The sequence below is a fragment of the Notamacropus eugenii genome, chromosome 3 (genome assembly GCF_028372415.1).
Source record: "Notamacropus eugenii isolate mMacEug1 chromosome 3, mMacEug1.pri_v2, whole genome shotgun sequence".
In the NCBI taxonomy this organism is placed as follows: Eukaryota; Metazoa; Chordata; class Mammalia; order Diprotodontia; family Macropodidae; genus Notamacropus; species Notamacropus eugenii.
Window position 1 is genome coordinate 152,767,387 of NC_092874.1, and position 17,547 is coordinate 152,784,933.

General features: G+C 36.6%; 1 long non-coding RNA gene across 1 annotated transcript; it reads right to left on the reverse strand.

The window, feature by feature from the left end:
* Window positions 1-1,233: 1,233 nt before the first annotated feature.
* On the reverse strand, window positions 1,234-16,578 carry LOC140533444 (uncharacterized). The gene is made up of 4 exons (XR_011976922.1): window positions 16,288-16,578; window positions 3,477-3,570; window positions 2,019-2,200; window positions 1,234-1,362 (listed from the first exon to the last, which is right to left on the reverse strand). It is a non-coding gene; the product is annotated as an uncharacterized lncRNA (long non-coding RNA).
* Window positions 16,579-17,547: the final 969 nt, after the last annotated feature.

Below are 17,547 nucleotides of genomic sequence, written 5' to 3' on the forward strand. Positions count from 1 at the left end.
GGTCAGGCTGAAAGATCTACACAATGTTTTTCTGCTCCCACACATTAACAACCAGGGAATTACTTACACACACACACACACACACACACACACACACACACACACCCCAGATCTGTCACTTTAACTATCAAACAGTTCAGAGATAGATGCCACAACTTTTCTCAGGCCTATAGAGACAATGTCATTGATTGATGAAACCTCCCCCCATATTCCATTCAACACTTTAAAAGGAAAGAAATTAAAAGATTAATTTGTATATGGAAAATAAAGGGGGCTTCCATGGGAGAATTTGTAAGTATAGTATATGTATTTTAGAGAGAAAGGAGAGATTACATTTAGTTTTTTGTAACATAAAATGTGTCCTAAGTAGGTACTTTTTTGCAAGATGCTGTTCAAGCTCTCCTATTATTATCCAGCCATAAGCAGAACACATTATTATACTCTCATAGGGCTGCTGGAAGAAAGCACTTTGTAAACTTTACAAGGTTCTATAAATGTGAATTTATAACTCAACCTCTAATCAATTCCTTGGTTAATGAAATCAATCAATCCATCAATGAATATTTACAAAGTACCTATCATGTGCCAGCACCATGCTAATAGCTGGGGATATGTATACAATGAATGAAATAATCCCTATTTGTAAGAGTTTATATTTTAATGAGGGAGACAACAGGGACACATATAAGTATATACAGAATAAATTGACAGTTTATAGAGTTCTGCATCTAGATTCACAGGAGTGGGGAACCTATGACCTCCAGGCCACATGTGGCTCTCTAGGTCCTCTGACTCAATTAGTCAAAGGGTCACACTTCAGGACCCAGAGAGTCACCTGTGGCCTCAAGGCCACAGGTGGGGAACCTGGTCTAAAATCAAGAAAACCCGAGTTCAAATTCAGTCTCAGACACTTACTAGCTGTGTGACCCTTGGTAAATTACTTAACCTCTGCTTTAGTTTCCTTTTCCGTAAAATGATGATAATAATAGCACCTCTAAGGTTTGTTGTGAGGATAAAATGAGATGTTTTGAAAACCTTAAAGTGCTATCTAAATGCTAGTTAGTACTACTATCAATAATAATAGTAAAATCAAACATATATGCAAACTAGTTAAATACAATATTGTTTGGAGGGAGGGCACTAGTTAACATCTTAGAGTATCAGAAAAGGCCTCTTATAGAAGGAAGTATTTGATATGCTTCTTTAAGAGATTGTAGAATTACAGGAATGAAAAATTGCAAAGGAGACCAAGATGGAGTTTATAAGAGAACTGTATCATGGAAATTCAAAGAAGCAGGAGTATCTGACAGGAATTGGCTGACGCTGTCTAATGCAACAGACAGGCTGTGGAGTTGTTGAGGACTGAAAAAAAATAGAACATCTTTATGAATGAAAGAATAATGTAAGACAGTATAACTGCATTTATGTGCGTAGGAATATAGAGTAATATATACCTATGTATATACACATATGTATATACACGTTTGTGTATACACATATATACAAATGTATATCTGCCTTTCTATCTATCTATCTATCTATCTATCTATCTATCTATCTAATCTACACATGTCTCTTCTGAACTTCTAGTTCTTTCATGGTAGAACAGAGATGATACTGAGTTCTCAAAGGATCAACCAGTGGGATTTTACCAAAGTGTACATATTTGAGTATGTACCCACGGACTGTGTATTTCTTCTTTTGCCAGGACGTACCTAATAAAGTACAGAAAGGCTTATCGAGTTAGAGGATTTTTCAGGCCAAACAATTTTGGAAGGCCATTTACTAATGAAAAAGGTTTGGAATCTGCAATTCTGTGGGAAGAACTCATTTCCACACCAACGAATGCACAGAATTTCAAAGTATTGAAATATGCATTTGTATCTCTGTGTGTGTGTATGTGCCTGTGTGTGTATGTTTTGAGTTTCAATACCTGACTTTGACACTGGGCAAGTCACTTAATCTTTCATTACTCTAGATAAGCTTCTGACACTCTAAGTTGCAAAGAAGATTGGTACCTTCATTGACAGTTTTCTCTCGGAGCTCCTCTGTACCAATGAAATGACAGTTCTATTCCTTATCCTCATTCATACTGATGGAACTACTTTGAAAACAACTCAGTGCTCTTATTTTTTGATTTCTTCTCCTCCCTGATTTTTTTTTTTTTTTTTTGCAGTAAAAAGTGGTGCTTGAGCTGCATCTGGAAGGAAGAGATGAATTCTATGAGGTGACTATGACGATGGAATGTATTCTAGGCATGAGGAATGGCCACTGCAAAGGCATGGAGAAAGTAGATGGGCTATCTATTGTATGTGAGGAACAAAGACCCATTTGGCTAGATCACAGAATATAGGTGGGAGAATAATATTCAATAAACCTAGAAAGACAAGCTGGGACAAGGGATTTAAAAGCCAAACAGAGGAGTTTATATTTGATTCTAGAGGCAATAGGAAGCCTAACTGAGGAATGGGATGACATGGTTCATTTTTTAAAAAAATTCAAGTGCTGTAATGTAAAACTTAAATTGTGTTTGAAACAACCATAGCTATCTACTTGGGGATTTTTCTACAATTATTTGTACAATGTAAACCCAATAATTTTATCATGATTTAAAATTTATGCCTATTTATTTCACCTTATGCTGCTGGTTTTTAAAAAATTTATTTAAAAATTTAAATAAAAAAGCAGATTTTGTCAAATGTTTTATCAAAATAACTTTTATTTATGATACATACCTAACAACCACAAAAAATAGACACATCTATTCATTTTCCTCTTTTGTAACTTTAGCCAAGATCTTTTCTCTAAAACTATTTATAGGAAAGAGTATATCTTTGTAAAATATTCATGTTTTTTTTAATGTATATACTTTTCTCTTTTACAAATTGAATTTCCCATTCCCTTTTAAAAATTATTAATTTTACTTTAAATTTATGGAACAAAACACACACATAACATAGCACAATAAAAATGATTGCACATGAAACTGCAAATCTGTTATGCACAACTTGCGATTCCTTCTAAATATATAATAAAGTTATCATGTAAATATTTTTCTTCTTCTCTCTCCATTGTGGGGAGTTTTAACAAAATAAACAAAAACCCATCTGCCCTAGAGATGACCACCATTAGACATAAATATGTGTGTATAAATATATACATATACATATACATGTGTATGTGTGTATATATATGTAAAATAATTCTAAACATACTTTTATTTTATCATTCCTTTCTCTAGATGCAGATAGCATCTTCCTTCATATGTCTTTTGTATTTAATTTGGGTATTTATAGTAGCCAAAATGACTTATTCGCTCAAAGTTGTTTTTAAAACAATATTACTCTTACTGTATACAACATTTTCTTGCTTCTGCTCATTTCACTCTTCATTATTTTATGCAAGTTTTTTAATCCATGTTTTTCTAAGCTCATTGAGCTCATCATTTCTTATAGCACAGTATTATTCCATCATACCATATTACCACAACTTGTTTTCCCTTTCTCTTTTAAACTTTTTCTTTGTACTCATCTTTTGCTTTGCTCCCATCAGTTTCCACATAGACTGCGTCTGTATTTAGGAGGGAAGAAATTTGTAAACAATCACTTAGGTACTATAGAAAATCCTGTTAAATGATTCAAATGACATTCTTTCCTTTGACCAGTAACCTGTACAATATCCCATGGCACTATGCTTGTAGAAGCTGTGTCCATTTCTATACTTAGAAGAAATATAAGTGTTTGTATTACCTTATTGTCAACCAGGTGCTATGGCTTGTTGCCATTTGCATGTAGATGATATAAGCAGGAATTTGGAACAAAGATTTGGGGTGATTGAGATGGAAGGCAATTTATTTAATTAGGATCCACTTAGGTATATTTATTCCTTTGCCTTTCCCTAGCCCATTCATTTGCATGGGAGAACAAAAATATCAGCATTAAAAAATTGTCATTGAGAAAAAATTGTCATTGAGAAAAACAAGGAGTGTCAAGCTCAGAGAGCCCTTAGCAGTTTATTGAAATAGGAACCTCTAAAATTATTTTGAATTGATGCTATTTGTCAGCCAGAAGCTGAGAGAGTGTTGCAAGGTATTTCTTGTTCTAAGTCTTATAAGGACAGATATCTGGACCTTGGTGAACAGGAAGCTGACATTAAAAAAAATAGACTTAATGTCTGAAGGTTCTGCTTACCTGACTAGCTGTTGGTGTTTCAAAGAGCTTGTCCTTTGAGAGCTAGGACTCTTACTTGGGAGTGGAAAAGCATATCAGTGCCATGGTTCTGAGAACAGATTCTCTTCATGGGGGAGGAAAACAACAAAGTTGCTTTGGTTTTTTTCCAAGTCTACTACTGGGTATCTGAAGCCTGACCTTTCTAAAATAGCTGAAGCTTAATCCTCTGACTCTAAGCTAAAAAAAGAAATGACAGTGTTCCTTCCTCTTCCTGCCAAAAAAAAAAAAAAAAAGGCAGCATAGCTGAGGGCTTCAGTGAAATTACATTTGGTAAGGGAAAATAGCAACCACAGGTCCAGATGAACACCATCAAGTGGTATCCATACAAGACCAGAAGAGGACAATACCTTATAAAAATTACATACCATACCCATCGCATGCTGGACACAGACTATTACTATAAGACAGTGGTTGAAATGGGGTTCACTAAATCAGATGTAACTATCTTTGCTGGCTGCATATTGACTAAGAAAACCAGATTAACATTATCTATGCTCTATTGCATTTTTATTTATTTTGTTAAATATTTCCCGATTTCATTTAAATGTGTTTCAGTCACACTTGGGAGAGTTGAAGGCCACCTTGGGGCTTTGTTTGAATTCTGTCCCATGAAAGACCAGTGGAGAGGAGGCCTAAGAGTGTGAGCTCCTTGAGACCAAGGGGATGCTATTCCTGCTACACACTTCCCTGGTCAGTCCTTATCTTGAATGCCGGGCTAAGTTCTGGGTACCATATTTTAGAAAGGTCACTGGAGCCAGAAAGTGTCAAGTGGAGGGCAGCCAAAATAGTGAAAGGCTTCATGTCCCAGTCATATGAGGTTAGGTTGAAGGAAAGTAGTATGTTTAGCCTGGAAAAGAGAGGGTTTCAGGGGGACATGACAATTTTTTTCAAGTTCTTCAAGTTCATCATGTGGATAAAGGGATTAGAATTGCTCTGTTTGGCACCAGAGGGCAGAGCCAGGAAAAGTGGGAAGAAAATGCAAAAAGGGAGATTTAGGCTTGACATCAGGGAAGACTTTGTACCAGTTAGAGCCATTCAAAAGTGAAATGAACTACTTTCACAAGTAATGGGTTCCTCTTCTTTGGCAGTCATGAAGTGTAGGTTGGATGCCCACTTACTGGAGATCTTGTAGTGAGGATTCTTTTGGGGCTATGTATTAAACTAGATGACTACTGAGGTCCCTTCCAACTCTGAAACTCTGTGATTCTGCAATTTTCTTTTGAGTAGAGAGGTGACATAAGAAGACATGTGTTTTAGGAATATTGTTCTGGCAGATCTGTGAAAAATAGCTAAAGATAAAGAACTGGATGCAGGGAGACCAATTAGGAGGCTACTGTACTAGTCCGACTGGTAGATGATGAAGGCCTAAATTCAGAAGATGGTTATGTGAGTGAAGAGAAGAGGATGGATACAAGAGATGCTCTGAAGTAGGAACTACAAGATTTGGCAATTGACTGGATATTTGGAGTGAGGGAAATTTAAGAGTCAAGGATGACTCTGAATTTGTAAAAACCTGGTTGACTGTGCCCTGTGACCTGGATGATGGTGCCCTCAATAGGCCATTAAGCAGCTAGGCAGCACAGTGGATGGAAACTGTAGGCCTGGAGTAAGGAAGACCAAGTTCCAATATGGCCTCAGACAGTTATTAGCTATGCGACTTTGGGGAAGTCACTTAACCTCTTCTGCCTCAGTTTTCTCATTGTAAAAGTAGAAAATAGTAGTACCTACCTCCCAAGGTTGTTGTTGTAAGGGTTAAATGAGATAACTGTAAAACACTTCGTATAGTGACTGATATAGAATAAGTACTATGTAAATGTTAGCTATTATTATTAAAAATAATAATTTGTTAATTAACTAATTATAAGTGCTATAAATAATTATTAGAAATAGGCAAGCTTTGTATTAAGCATACATGCCTAATCCCTCCCATTATCAATAGCACAAGATTAGGGAATATATGATCTTTGATCATTTTTTTTCTTTCTTTTTTTTGGAGTAAACCTAAGTGGGCTCCATAAAGATGAAAAGAATGATCCTGGTAAGGATTTTTCAAGCTAATTTCTCACTCTCACCTTCCAAGCAACCAGGAAGCAGGACTAGAACAGCTACCATTTTCTTTTATCAAAATTTGAAAATCCCATATTGACTTTTTTACTATATTAATGCCATTACAACCCAGACTACTCTTTATCCTTATAAAGGACCTTGTATAGATTTTCCAAAAGAGAATAATCTTAAACTTTGGAGTCATTAAGTTTCTCTGTCCTGTTTATTTTTCTAAGTTCCTTCCTGGAAACTCATTTATGCACATACTGCTTTATTTTATCATTTTTCATCTCATCTCATTTCCCCAACTAACATGGTGAAGAAAGTTTGGTTTATGATACCCTTGCGTGCCATGGGACAAGGAAATAATGGCAGAATTCTGAGCACTACTATTGTCAGTTACACACCCAGTAAATGTTCTCAACGGTGATAATGATAATAACATACCAATGGAATCACTCTCCTGCTGCCAGTCTCATTAGATAATATTAGATAATATACTAAGAATGTATTTCCTTGTCTAGGTTGTTACCACCATATAAGGAAATAAAGATACAGGAGTCAAGTAGCTTTCTGAGCATGACTAGGCTTATGTTTGGGGTAATTTTGCTAATTAAGTGACTGGCAAAGCAGAGGGAGATATTTAAGAGATGTCTACTTCCTGACCTTCAACTATACCCACCAGTGCTAATTACTTAAATGACCTGCCACTAAATGGGCATGAGAACCTGGGCAAGTCAATTTATTAGCATCTTGGTTTTTATAAGGAGGTTGGATTCAATGATCTATTTGTCCTTTCCAACATGTTTTTAAGGCCTAGTAATATATAACAAAGATAATAATTGATATTCATGTTGTTTTAAAGTTTTCAAAGTACTCTACATATATCATCTTATAAACATTTACATGTACAATGCATTTCTTACATACATTTTTTTCAAATACATGTATTTGATTCTTAGAGCAACTGTGTGAGTTAAATCCTATCATTATCTCCATTTTACAGTTGAGGAGACTTGAGACTCAGAGAAATTAAATGAGTTTCCCAGTGTTACAGACCTATTAAGTGCCTGAAGTGGAAACCTCAGTCTTCTGGAAACCAAGTTCAGTGCACTATCCAAGTCTAGTACTCTAGCTACTATGCCACATTATCTCCCAGATGTGCAACATGAACTGGCTCTCCCCCAAACCTATCTTCCATGTATTAGGTTGGCCATGGAGTAGAGCTACCCTATCTGCTTTTGACCAGTGTTAAAAGACACCAATGAAACAATTCCTTCATTGGCTACCAAACAGGAAAAACTTCTAGACCTTCAATGGATCTCAAATAGATCTTGAAAAGGGAATAACTGTCCTCTCCTTCTGGTTGCAGATTAGGCCAGGACTATTCATAGAATCATAGAATTCATAGAATCTAAACCAGGTTTAGAGCTGGTAGGGATCTTAGAAGTTATCTTGTCCAATTCCCTCATTTTACCAATCAAGAGAACTGAGGCCCAGAAAATTGATATGATTAGCTCAGATTCACTCATGAGCTAGGTGGCAGGGTCAAGATTTGAAACCAGGTTCTCTGATTCTAGATCCCCCAGTTCTCTTTCCATTGCAGATTAAATGACTTGTCCAAGATTGCAGAGGTAGAAAGCAGCAGAGCAGGATTTGAATCCAGGTTCTATAACTCCTTATTAAGGGTCCTTTCCACTGCACCATATTGCCTCTCTCTTAGAAAGGGAGAATGTGGATAATTCGTTGTTTCAAAAATAGTATTTTATTTTTTCCAATTACATGAAAAGACAAATTTTAGCACTTTTTTAAAATTTTGAGTTCCAAATTTTTTCCCTTCCTCCCTCCCTTTCCTCCTTCCTAAAAGATTAAGCAATAATTAATTGTTTTCATTATTTTATTGTTATTGTTTAGTTGTTTCAGTCCTGTCTGACTCTTCATGACCCCATTTGGAATTTTCTCCGAAAAGATACTGAAATGCTTTGCCATTTGTTTCTCCAGTTTGTTTTACAAATGATAAAACTGAGGCAAACAGGGTTGTTGTGACTTGTCCAGGGTCACACAGCTAGTAAGGTTCTGAGGCTGAATTTGAATTCAGGATAAGGAATCTTCCTAACTTCAGGCCCAATACTCTTTCCACTGCACTATTTAGCTGCCTGTTGCTCTATTCAAACAACCTTCATTTTGAAAGGATTAAAAATATCATTCAATTGCAGAATAAAGTGCAGCAATATTTCAATGTAAATATGACATCAGTGACCAATTTTCTGGAGATCTGAATTTCCAATAGCCTTAAAATCAACAAACATTGCCATTAGAAAGGATCTTACGAGATAGTATAGAGTCTGTCTCTCCCTCATTTTACTAATATGTAAACTAAAGCCCAAATTATTGAGGAGGCTTATCTATGATCTTACCTACCCAGTGGCAGACCTAACACTAGAAGAACCCAAGTCTCCTGATACCCAGTCTAGTCTCTATCTTGAAATGTAGCATTTAGGTTAGTGTGAGACAGGGGGAGTTAGCCCTGACATCTTGGATCCTGTGACTTTGGGAACCCCCTCAGAACAACTTCTTGATAGTTTTGATCAAGATTTGTCTGTTCTAATTACAAGTGACATAGTTAGTGGGGGAAGGAAGGGAAGTCTCCGTTATAGCTTCCTACATCTACCTACAACTATATATAATTCCAGTTGAGACCTTCTCATCTTGAGGTTAGTGGCTGAGCTTTGCATTTCTCTTTTTATTAGTGATTTGGAATATTTTTTTATACAGTTGAGTAGTTTAAATTTTTTTTGAAAAATATTTATTTATATCCATTGATCACTTATCTATTGATTTTTCATCTTATATATTTTTGTTGATTTTCTATGTATCTTGGGTACTGAGCCTTTATTTGAGAAATTTAAATTTCTTTTCCCTTCTTATCCTAGATGAATTAATTTTGTTTATGCAAAGCTTTTTAATGTCATATAGCCAAAATAATTTATTTTGGCTTATGTAATGTTCTCTAATCCTTATTTTATTATGGGAAAGAAGTTGCCCTTTCTCCCAACGTGACTATATTGCAATTTCCCCCCAAGAGACAATGAGAGCCAGCTACGTAAAGTAAACCTAGGCCTTGAGGTCCTTGGTTGCCTCTTCTGTTTTATGGTTCCTTTTCTGAATACATGTGACCAATCAGTAACTGATATTAGAGGCAGCTTTTACAGTTTGAAAGGTTGGAAATGCTGAGTCCTTTGGTCTAAGCCAACTGGCAATATGGGAAATTGCTGCATTTTGGTGTGGAGTCAGGTGGCAAATCAAGGTAAGATTGGGGTACAGGGAAGGATGTCCACTGCTGGTGGTGAATGTGGGGCTCAGGTACCTTGGCTAGACAGTCCCAACCTGTGACTATGAGAGAGAAGGAGTAAGCACATGAGGTGGTCACAGAGGGGAGGGATCCTGCTGGTGGTGGAGAATGGAGTCCTTGGTTTCAGTTCTGGGGAAGAGGGACAAACTGTTGTTTGTGTCTGTGGGAGGCTGACAGGTGTGTTGTTCAGGGACTACAAAGAGTGAGAGCATTTGCATTAGAAGTTGTGTGGGCCCTGGTCCTGGCTGAGAGATGGAGAGGAGTACTTGAGGTCACTCATAGACCAAGGCATGAACCAGAGGAGCAGTGATCACACCTGGTTTTGGATTGTAGCACATTGAAAGAACCCCAAAATCAAAGACTCCCACTTAGAGTTCTGAAAACAGCAGCATGAAAAACCTGAAGCCCAAGACATTATCCCCCACACCTCAGGAAAAGAGACTGACCCTAACATAAAGTTAACAGTCAAGAAACAGACTGTTAAAAATGAGTAAACAACAGAGAAAGAACCTGACCATAGATGTTCAAGGTTCAAGCTCAAAAGAAGACAATGAAGTAAAAAGTTACTTGTAAAGCTTCAAATTAAAATTAAAATGGTCGCAAACCTAAGAAGAGTTATCAGAAGAGCTTAAAAAAGACTTTAAAAATCAAATAAGAGATGTAGAGGAAAAATTGGGAAAAGAAATAAGTGTAATGCAAGAAAATAAAAAAAATTATGAAAGAAAAGTCAACCAATTGGAAAAAGAGATTCAAAAAACTTACTGAAGAAAATAACTTCTTAAAAGTTAGAGTTGGACAAGGGAAAGTTAATGACTTCATAAGACATTAGGAAATAATACAACAAGATCAAAAGAATGAAAAACATAGATGAGAACATGAACTATCTCATTAGAAAAACAGCTGACCAGGAAAACAGATTGAGGAGAGATCTATTTCTATATGTCACCAACAAAACCCTGTCAGAAGAGATAGTAAGAGGTTTGTCATTTAAAATAACTACAGACAATATAAAATATCTGGGAGTATATCTGCCAAGACAAACCTAGGATCTATATGACATAATTATAAACTGCTTTTTAACACAAAGTCAGATTTTAAAAATTGGAGAAATATTAATTGTTTGTGGGTATGCAGAGTCAATATAATAAAATGGTAATTTTTAAAAAATTACTTATTTTTAGTTTTAGTTTTCAACATTCATTTCCACAAGATTTTGAGTTCCAAATTTTCTCTCCATCTCCCCCATCCCCACCCATGGCCTCTGATAACCCCTTCCCTAGTCTGCCCTCCTATCACACCCTCGTCTCCCCTTCCCCCTTACTTTCTTGTAGGGCAAGATAGATTTCTATACCTCATTGCTTGTATATCTTATTTCCCAGTTGCATGTAAAACCAATTTTTAACATTTGTTTTTAAAACCCTGAGTTCCAAATTCTCTCTCTTATTCCCTCCCCATCCACCTTCATTGAGAAGGCAAGCAATTCAATATAGGTTATACATGTGTAGTTCTGCAAAAAACTTCTATAATAGTCATGTTGTGAAAGACTATATTTCTCTCCAGTCTATCTTGCCCCCCATTCTATTTTCTCTTTTGATCCTGTCCTTTTTCACAAGTGTTTGCTTCTGACTATCCCCTCCCCCAATATACTCTCCCTTCTTTCATCCCTCCTCCCCTTATCCTCTTCCCCCATACTTTCCTGTAGGGTAAGATACTCACTTGAGTGTGTATATTATTCCCTCCTTAAGCCAAATCTGATGAGAGTAAGGTTCACTCATTCCCATTTACCTCTCCCCACTTCCCCTCCACTGTGAAACCTTTTTCTTGCTTCTTTTATGTGAGATAATTTGCCCCATTCTATCTCTCCCTTTTTCCTTCTCCCAATATAGTCTTCTCTCACCCCTTAATTTTATTTTTTAGATATCATCCCTTTATATTCAACTCACACTGTGCCATCTACCTTTATCTATCTATCTATCTATCTATCTATCTATCTATCTATCTATCTATCTATATTTCCTCCAACTACCCTAATACTGAGAAAGGCCTCATGAGTTACAAATATCATCCTTCCATGTAGGAATGCAAACAGTTCAACTTTAATAAGTCTCTTATGATTTCTCTCGATTCTTGTATTTGAAAGTCAAATTTTCTATTCAGCTCTGATCTTTTATCAAGAATGTTTGAAAGTCCTCAATTTCACTGAAATTCCATTTTTTTTCCCCTGAAGTATTATACTCATTTTTTTCTGGGTAGGTGATTCTTGGTTTTAATTGGAGCTCCTCTGACCTCTGGAATATCATATTCCAAGTCCTTCATGTGGAAGATACTAAAACTTATGTTATCTTGATTGTATCTCCACAGTACTTGAATTGTTTCTTTCTGGCTACTTGTAATATTTTCTTTCTGACCTGGGAACTCTGGAATTTGGCTACAATATTCCTAGGAGTTTTCTTTTTGTGATCTCTCTCAAGAGGTGATCAGTGGATTCTTTCCATTTCTATTTTAAACTGGTTCTAGAATATCAGGGCAGTTTTCCTTGATAATTGCTTGAAAGATGGTGTCTAGGTTTTGTTTTTTTTTTATCATGGCTTTCAGGTAATACAATAATTTTTAAGCTATCTCTCCTGGATCTGTTTTCCAAGTCAGTGGTTTTTCCAATGAGATATTTCACATTGTCTTCTACTTTTTCATCCTTTTGGTTCTGTTTTATAATTTCTTGATTTCTCATGAAGTCATTAGCTTCCATTTGCTCCATTAAAATTTTTAAGGAATTATTTTCTTCAGTGAACTTTGAGACCTCCTTTTCCATTTGTCCAGTTCTGATTTTTAAGGCATTCTTCTCCTCATTTCCTTTTTTGGACTTCTTTTATCATTTGAGTTAGTCTATTTTTTATGATGTCATTTTCTTCAGTATTTTTTTGGCAAGCTGTTGACTCATTTTTCATGATTTTCTTGCATCACTCTCATTTGTCTTCCCAGTTTTTCCTCTTCTTCTCTTATTTGATTTTCAAAATCCTTTTTGAGCTCTTTCAAGGCCTGAGACCAATTCATATTTTTCTTGGAGGCTTTTGATGTAGGAGCTTTGACTTTGTTGTCTTCTGTTTGTATGTTTTAATCTTCTTTGTCACCAAAGTAAGATTCTATAGTCGTAGTTTTATTACACTGTTTGCTCATGTTCCCACCCAAATACTTTACTTTCTAACTCTAACCTAAGTCAAAGGAGGACTCTGCTTCAGTGGTTGTGGATGTGGGTGTGGGTGTACTGTTCCAGGCTTCAGGGGTTTTGTATCAGCCACTAGATCCCCCCACTGTCTGTGGATCCAGAGCTATGGAAACAGCTGCTGCTGCAGCCATCACCACTACCTTCACTGCCCTGGGGCCAGACTCCTGCCAGACCATGCTTCTCTTTCAGGTCCCCCAGAGTTTTCTCACTGACTTTCTCTGCTGTGTTTGGCATTTGTGGGTTGAGAAGTCTGGAAACTGCCACAACTGCCAGTGAGTCAGCCCTCTGAAGCCTGCTCTAACCCCATTTGCACTAGTGCAGCCCAAGATGAACTGTGCTCCACTCCCAGTTTGGTGTAATATATCTTTCCTGCTGAGCTTCCAGATTGTCTTGTGCTGAAGATTTGTTTCACTCTGTGGGTTCTGTAGCTTTAGAATTTGTTTACAATTATTTTTATAGGTATCTGGGGGAGAACTCAAGCAAATCCCTGCTTTTACTCCACCATCTTGACTTTTAATTTGCCCTTGAAAATGCTTGATGTATCATTTTTTATTTTCCTTTGCACATCCAAAGTCTTTCCCTGATTGGGTCATAATAGAAACTAGGTTATGATATCCTTGCATTATTACTCTGAGATGAAGATAACAGGAGAATCTTGAAATATGTTATGGGAAATTAGGTATTAAATTAGTACTTTGTATGATGATAATGATTATGAACCAGGTGTAATCTTGTCCTGGCTATTTGACAAGCTGAATAATCCTTATACTCATGTTTAAAAAATCAACTCCATATTTTTATTCTTGCTGCTATGCTGGAACAAAGATCAGAAAATTATTTGTTGTAATGCATAGTCTTTGAAATCTCCCCAGAAGCTGTATCAGAATACAAATGAGCTTGTAGAATAAGATGAAACTGGGAAAAGATAGAGTGAATATGGTTATTGGATAGGAGTGAGAGACAAGGTAGGGTTGTGAGAGTGAGAGAGAGAAATAAAGCAATTCATACTTAATCATCCAAATACTTCTCTTTCCTTTTCCACACCTTAGTGAGGCCATGACATTTGGAATCTCTTAATCTGCTAAAACAAATGTTATTCTTCTGAACAATATTCTTTCTCATCCTCCCCATATTAACCAAATAAATAATTAAAATATCTTTGTTCTGGCAGCATCACGCAGTGGAATAAGTCTTGAATTTGGAGTGAGAGGACATGCTTCTTCTTATCAACTGCTCCACAGGCCAATCATTTAATCTCAATAGTACTTGTTTTTCTTATCAGTAAAATGAATGGAGTTGGATTAGATGATCTCAAAACTCCTTCTATTTCTAAAGGTAAAATCATATTTTTGCCTTTCTACCTTCTTTTGACCTCTTTCCTTCTTAGCTTCTAAGAGTTGTCTGGCTTCTGGTAGGAGCCAAGATACAACTCAGGACTGACTTCAAGTTATAGGTCATTGGAAATATGAGAGTAGCTTAGTGAATTTGGGTCAGTTGACCACCCTAAGCAAAGACTTGTTGCAATTAGATGATCTTGCCAATGGTCCCTAGTATTTCAACAGCATACATGTAAAGGGTCTGAATGGTCAACCTCGGAGGTATTCAGTTTCTCTTCACTTGAAGTGTTCTTGCAAGGGTTGAATGATGACTTGTTAGAGATGTTTTAGAGGGGATTTTTCAGTCAATCAACAAGAATTTATTAAGTTTCTATTTAATTCTAGGCATTGTGCTAAGCACTAGAGATACAAAAAAGGAAAAAAGACAGTCATTGTCTTCAAGGAGTTCACAATCTAATGGGAAAGATGACAAGTAAACAAATATACAAACAAGCTATATACAAGATGAATAGGAAATAACAAAGAGAAAACACTAGAATTAAGAAGAATTGGGAAATGCTTCCTGCAGAAGGTGAGATTTTGGTTGGGACTTGAAGGAAGCCAATGAAGTCAGGAGGTGGAGATAAGGACAGAGAACATTTCAGGCATGGGGAACAGCCAGAAGAAAGGCCCAGAGCTGAAGGATGGAATGTCTTCTTTGTGGAATAGCAAGGAGACTAGTGGCACTGGACTGATGAATACATGGTAGGGAGTATGGTGTAAGAAGACAGGAAAGGTAGGAGTTATGAAGCGTTTTGAATATCAAATAGAGGATTAGGTGTTTGATCCTGGAGGTGACAGGGAACCACTGGAGAAAACTGAGTGGGATGAGGGTGGGTGGGATGGTGGGAATTGTGCTTTAGGGAAAGTATTTTTGTGGTTTAATGAAGTATGGACTGAATTAGAAAGTAACTTGATGTAGACTACCAGATGTTCAAGTGTTAGGAGATGCCCCAGGGCAGTAGCAGTATACAAGATAAAAGGGACATATTTGAGCACAGGTTTTGTCAACAAATTGGACATGAGAGGTCAGAAATGGTGAAGAATCAAGGATGACACCTAGATTGTGATCCTTGAGTACTGGGAAGTGCCCTTGATGGTAATAGGGAAGTTTTGAAGTGGGAAGAGTTTTGGGGAAAGACAATGAGTTCAGTTTTGTATATTTTAGGTTTAAGATGTTTACTGGGCATCCAATTAAAGATGTTTGAAAGGTAATTGGAGGACAGCATAGAGATTGTGGGGTGGGGAGATTAAAGGCACTGTAGACAATGAGAATTATCAGCATACAGATGGTAACAAAATCTATGGGAGCTGATGAGATCACCAAATGAAGTAGTACAGAGGGAGAAAAGTTCCAAGGTGTCCCTGTGGGACACTTACTATTAGTGGGTTTAACCAAATTTCTATTTTCTATTTTAAATTTCTCTAAATTTTATTGGAAGTTACATAAATTCCTTTTTTCCTTGTAACAACAGAGATTATGTTTATTGACTTTACACAGTAACTGTATCTTTGACAGGCAATAATCACAGACAATGAGCTGGGCCCAGAATTGAATGAGAGGAGGAGGATAGTCTGGATTACGTTTAAGAAATTGTGCCATGCTTGTAATCACTCACCCAACTTCTCCTTGAAAGAAAGCAACAGTGTTTTAATAACAATTTTTTTTTGGTGACATTTAACTGTGATTCATGGGATACCACAGTTTCTGAAAAAAATTAAGTGGAGGCTCAACTAAGGAGCAATGGAGATGCACATAGTAGGTGTTGGTAGGTTGCAACAGATTATCAAATGAAAATCATGTAAGTGAAGCTGAATTAAAAGTATCACTAGAGACATATATAACCAGAAAGGGAGATGGATTGGACAAGTACTAAGACTGAAGAACAGTTAACAGGTTGAACTGGTTGGTATTCATTCAAATCAAGAGAATTAGAGGAAGGTTCCCAGTATGTTGGGGGGGTGGGGCTTGTGAAGAATTTACAGTAGGATGTGCACAAAAGTCAAATAAGGGGAGAAGGTACAGATGGGTTGAGACGTATAGTTTGAGGGAATACTCACATAAATTCCATTCTGTTCTGTTGCATTCCATTCTTCTCCATACCATTCTATTTCTCAAGCAGTTATTAAACTCCTATCATGTACGAGTCACCACACTGGTCACTGAGAATACCAGCACAAAAATTATAAAGTTCCTGCCCTCAGGCACTTACATTCTACTGAATAAGATTATAGATCCATCCTAGTATCTAAGGTTCCAAGAGTTTTGCATTAATTACCAAGTAATTGTCTATGGTATTGAGCTAGTCACTATACAATACAAGCAAACTAACTTGGTACCTGACCTTCAGATGCTTATGTACTAAATTCTAAACTGATACAGACATACAGCATAAAAGAACAATACGACACATACATCACAGAGGATGAAAATGTACATCACAGAGGATGATGCATGACTGAAAAAGATTTACATTGTATGGAGACTTTAGTGTTAGAATCATGAAGGGTAAGAGTTGGTCACTCTTGTTGTAGGGTAGAAATAGACACCTAACACCTAAACAAACTAGAGTTCCAGTCTTTGTAACAAGAGAAGGAAGACACCTAGAGTATTTGAAAATGGAGAACATCTCTGGAATAAAGAATGGCAAATGCAGATGCCTTCAAAGGAAAACAGAAGAAGGTAATAGTATTAATGTATTATTTATTTACCCAGAAAGACCCAGATGTACAAAGAGCGGGTCAGCTAGCAACTGTCTAATTTTGAACAGTGTTGCTTCTGCTCAGAGTCACAGAAGGATCCAAAGCTGACTGGAGCTTTCTGACTGACTGCCACCTGTATCATTTCAGAAATACTAATCAAAATAATCCTATAATCCCAGAAAATTTACACTGAGAACACCACTTAAAAACTGGCCTTAAATAAGATGAATATGAAAGGGAAATGATCTCCCAGTGATAGTTTTAGCATAGACTGGACAATAACTACTATGCAAATCAGACTAATATTACATAGTTCTTGCCCCCATTCTCTGATTATCATCACATACTGGACTCTGAGATATAAAAGGACCCATGACCTTGAAATGGAATATGGGACAGTGAAATATGATTAGTCATATTCACCGTCAGAGATTCAGGGTTTAAAGGCCATTTACTCTAATGTCACATAAAAAGAGGAGAGTGGTGAAATCAAAAGTCACAAAACTTGCTAGTGGCGGAGCCAGGATAAAATCTCAGATACCTTGATATCTACTCACTACTCTGTCCACTATACCTCATATTTTTAAAATATCCCCTGATGAGTTTTGGGGCCCAGAG